This window comes from Halyomorpha halys, unplaced genomic scaffold (assembly GCF_000696795.3).
Source record: "Halyomorpha halys isolate HHAL.00 unplaced genomic scaffold, Hhal_1.1 Scaffold254.1, whole genome shotgun sequence".
NCBI classification, from domain to species: domain Eukaryota; kingdom Metazoa; phylum Arthropoda; class Insecta; order Hemiptera; family Pentatomidae; genus Halyomorpha; species Halyomorpha halys.
Genome location: NW_027109499.1, coordinates 160768 through 166230, shown reverse-complemented (window position 1 = coordinate 166230; position 5463 = coordinate 160768).

Below are 5463 nucleotides of genomic sequence, written 5' to 3'. Positions count from 1 at the left end.
ACTTAACTACTAAAGTAAAGTAGAAAGACAATAATAAAAAAAGATATTTAATAATTAAACGTATTAATTATTAAATTTTCACGGCTGCATCTAGCGGTTTCCTGTCAGTAAAGGTGCATACAAATTAGCCTGTGGTAATTTATGCTCAATACCTGAATTTAAATTGTTTGGACTTTTGGGAGGTTTTAAGGTGATTGGGCCCTCTTTACGCCGCTTGTTAAAATCACTTAAAATTTTTTTACATTAAGGTATGATTTTATTTGTGACAAAGTAAGGAGAATTGAGGATTTTACAAAGGATTTTGGATTGTAAGGATTGAATACAAGAGGAATTTTAAGCTTTAGTGGAGCCCCAAAGCTCAACTCCATATGTCCAGATTGGCCTTATTACAGTCATGTAGATCAGTCTTTTGTAATGTGTTGGAAGTTTAGACCGTTTGTCTAGTAAGTGATGTAATAGTTGGAATCGACGTGCAGTTTCCTGTTTAAAAAAATTTAATTTTTTTTTATTACATTTCATTCATTATAAATTAATTATAAAAAAATAATGAATAATTCAATTTCCTACCTTATTCACACTCTCAAAGCCAAACATTGCTTATCACATTATTGCAGGCCATTATGCCTTTGTCAGTTTTTATCATTAGTCAATTACCTAAACTTCTTAAATTAGGAAAAACCACAAACTAGTAAATTAATTTTCATTATATGCTAAATGGCCTATTATTTTCGCAGTTACACTTATTACAATAATTAGTATAAGATTTCAATTTCGCCTAACCACTGTATCAACACTACATTGAGTAACCTACCTCAACATCCGAAGTTTAACATATTCTCATTATATGCTCTAATTTATTCTACTTTATTTAGTCATTAATAATATTACTATTTAAAACCTATCAATTTTAATTATATGTTATTTATTTTGACAAAACCAAAAGAAAAACATTATGATCATTAATTACCTTTGCTTAACATTTCAGCATAATGCTGGTTCAAATTTTTTGTTGAGATTTTATAATATTTATAAGAAGTATAGTTACAATGAAGCAATTAATTAATTCTATTTGTAACCATATCTCTGAGTCATCAAGCAAATTTCATGTTTTTGTTGTCTATGATTTTGTATTTACTTCAAATGACTCAGAAAAAAAAGAAGGTATATAAATGAAAAAAAAAATCCTTATACCAAGAAGAATTTATCAATAATAATACAGTATAATATACAGTTCAATATAAAAATTGATTTGTAAGATGTGATAAATATACAGATTTTACTAATTTAACATTCAAATTGTTTCCTATTTACTAGACAAATGGTCTAAACTTCCAATCCATTACAAAAACTGATCTATTTGACAATAATAAGACCTATCTGGACAAACGAAGTTGAGCTTTGGGGATCCACTAAACCATCGAATTCCCCCAACCACCCAAACCCACCCTTTCTAACCTGGCTTTTCCTTCATTACCTGATAATCCTCCTAGGCATCTGAAGTGATGATAGTATCGAGATCTTTGTTATTGGAGCTCTACCAATGGATAGATTCTCCTCATGTTTGTATCATGTCATTTTATCACTTAATTTACTTGTATATGTTTTTAAACAGTTGTAAATAACAATAAATGAATTATACAATTTTTCCATGCATAAATTGCTTTTAGGTTCTTCATAAGTATTTTCTTTCTAGCTCTAATCATTTTTTAAATTGTATTTCACCTAATTTTTCAAACTTGTTTTTAATTTCATATACTTTGGTATTTCTTTTTCCCATATTTTTTAATGGTTAATTTTTAAAGATATATATGAAAATAAAATATATATGTTATATTTTAAGCAGTTTGATATTCTCGTTGGAGAAGTGCCTGATTACCGTAACATGAGATAAAACAAAACTTTTTCATCAAAGTCGTGTTGTGAGCCTGTATAGTTTGGATTAAAAGTTACTTGATATAGGGAATTACACCCTAGGGGCTTCGGTATCTGGTGGAATTACTTCGGTTACCCCTAAACATTCTGTTGGGGCTTTAGTTTTGCAGAGTTGCTGAATTTATCACGGAATAAATTTGCACCTGTTGTGACTGTTCCGGTTTTCTATTAGTGATGTAGTTGTGGCAACACTTGTTTGTTCCGTAGTGATTTGTCGCGCTTATGATGCCAGATAAATAACTTACGTGCCTTTCCAGTGGTTGTTTTCTTTTTTTAAAATTCTGTTGCTACTGAAATGTTTGTTTTAGGTATAAAATAATAAAAATTGATATAGAAGATAAGTTAAATTCATGTTGATATCACATAATAATGTAATGACTTCATTGATAAATGCATTTTCTGCTTATTTAGCTATGCTCTTTTTTAATATATGATAATGTTTTAATGTTAAATTCTAATAAAGTGTGATGTTTCTCAAGGTAGTATCCTTAGTCCCATCCTCTACACAGTCTATACAGCTAACATCCCAACCAATCCCAACACTATCCTCTGCACATATCCCAAACTCTTCAATCCCATACGACAACTCTCGAAGAATGGTGCCGAAATTGGAGGATAAAAATAAATCTCATCAAATCCTCAAATCGCCTTTACTCTTCGTCGTCAATTTACGAACTGCCCAACAGTATACTTTAATATTGGTGTTCTTACCCCTGTCGAACAGGTTCGCTACCTTGGACTACATCTGGACAAATAACTAACTTGAAATCCTCACACGAGACTGAAAGGACAGGAAACTGCACCTCGATTCCGACTATTACACTACTTACTGGACAAACGGTTTAAATTGCTAATTCATTACAAGACTGATCAACATGACAATAATGCCTATCTGGACATACAGAGTTCAGCTTTGGGGTTCTACTAAAGCTTCAAATTCCTCTCCTATCCAATCCTTACAATCCAGAATCCTTCTTAATGCTCCTGACTTTGTCAAAACAAACAAACCTTAAAACTTTATATAAATTTTAGTCATGAACTAGAAAACGTTTCGGTGGTTTCGTTGCTCTTTTTCGAATCTAATTATCAGAAGTTTTCGATATAGAGCAGGCTTTTGATCGAGTCTGGCACCTGGGACTGCTTTACAAACTCCTTAAATTCCTACCTCCTACGTATTTTCTCATCATCCGTTCCTTTCTTACAAATAGATTATTCCAAGTAGACCATAATGGTTCCTATTCATCCCTCTATTTTCAATCCGCTGGTGTTCCTCAAGGTAGTATTCTCGGTCCCATCCTCTACACCGTCTATACAGCTGACATCCCAACAACTCCTAACACTATCCTTACCACGTATGCTGATGACACATGTGTGCTCAAAGTTAGTAATAACGCTTTGATTGCATCCCAAACTCTCCAGTCCTCGACGAATGGTGTCGAAATTGGAGGATAAAAAAAAATCCCAACAAATCCCATCAAATCACATTTACTCTTCGTCGTAAACTTGCCGACTGCCCTACAGTATACTTTAATAATGTTGCCCTTACCCCTGTAGAACAGATTCGTTATCTAGGACTACATCTTGACAAACGAATAACCTGGAATCCTCACGCAAGACTGAAAAGACAGGAAACTGCATGGAGATTCCGACTATCACAGCACTTACTAGACAAACGGTCTAAACTTCCAACTCATTACAAAAGACTTATCTACATGACAATAATAAGGCCCATCTGGACATACGGAGTTGAGCTTTGGGGCTCCACTAAACCTTCTAATTCCTCTCGTATCCACTCTTTACAATCCAAAATCCTGCGTAAAATCCTCAATGCTCCTTATTTTGTTACTAATAAAACCATTCATAAAGACCTAAATGTTCCTTATGTAACCGATCTAGCCCGAACCCGATATTATTCCTTCCATAATAAACTCCCTAACCACCCAAACCCACTGCTTTCTAACCTTGCTTCCTTTCCATTCCTTGCAATCCTCGGAGGGACCTGAAAAGATGGCCTCGTAACCTTATATTGTAAACTGTTTTTAGAGTTCTACTAATGGGTAGTTTCTCTACATGCTGTATCATATCATTATGTCATTATGATCAAATATACTTGTTTTATTTTTTATACAGTTGTAAATATCAATAAATAAATTTAAAAAAAAATTATCAGAACTCATCTAATTTTATTTTACATGAAACATGTTCAATTTTTGTATTTATGGTTCTTTAACACTAACTGCAGTTAAATAAATAGTTATGTAATATAAATATAAAGTTATATAGTTAAAGTACACGCATTTGGGAGAGGAGGTACGACGGTCGATGGTGGCACCATGGTTTTTGAAAGATGGATAATTGTCCGGGGATAAGTTGGAATATGAGGAATAGTGTTAAGGAGGTGATTTGATCCCATTACGATTGCCTTATTCTCTTCATTCAATGCAAGCTTACTTTCTTCTGCCCAGTGACTAATTCGATTCAAGTCTTCTTGAAGATTCTCCCTTGGGTTTTCAATGACTCGATTAGTCAGCTTTGGAATAAGTGCAAATGCTACATGCTTTGAATGTTTTTTTTATCTAAAATTAATTTATCCCCCCAACCAGTCCTTACGCACTGGTGAATTGGTTAGAAGTTAGAGGCACCGAAGAACAACGAAAAATAAAACGAATAACATCTGACCTCAATGTTGACTCTTTGGGAGTAATAGAAATAGCAAACTCGTCCTTCGAAGATAAGGAATTAAAACATTATCCAATTTACATAGCTAGTAACTAGTATCTTTACTATATTGTTCCTTAAAATAATTAGACACTAGAAATATGGCTCTGGTAGACAATTTGAAAATTTTGAAAAAAATTTTTTTGACAAAGTTAATAAAGCCAATGGAAACTACTTGTAGTTCTGTAGAAAGACTTAGCCTATAACCCATGGAGCTAAATGCTTTTATATTCGGTCGACATGTAAAGGTCGTTTAGCAGATAAAAATTTTTATTTTAACCAAATCGTTGTCGATTTTCACCAGAAAATCTAAAAATGGTCCTGATTATATTCGTTTATGAAAGCCAAGATGAGAAAATATAAAAGTGTCTATATATTTTATTACTTTCTACTTAAATGATTTTAGTTCTTAAAATATTTTGATAATTATTTATTTATTTTTTTGTATTTTTTGCATGAAGTATTAATTTATTTTATATTTTAAATATATATTAATTTTTTAAATTGGTACTGAACTTTTTTGATTATATTAATTTTTTGTACCCATATTTTTATATTTTCTTTATTACATATCTGCAACTATAAATACATATTTAAATTTTTTTATTACATGAAAAACATATCTACACTTATTACTTATGTACAATATTATTAACTCCGCATTAAAACCGGTTTGCTTATGTCAACGTATGTCAGTCTAGTAGAAGATTTTTTTTTTTAATATTTTAATTTTTATACTTCTATAGATGTGAGTATATTAATAAAAGCTTCTGGATTTAATTAGTAAAAAGGGTTTTAGGAATCAACAGTCAG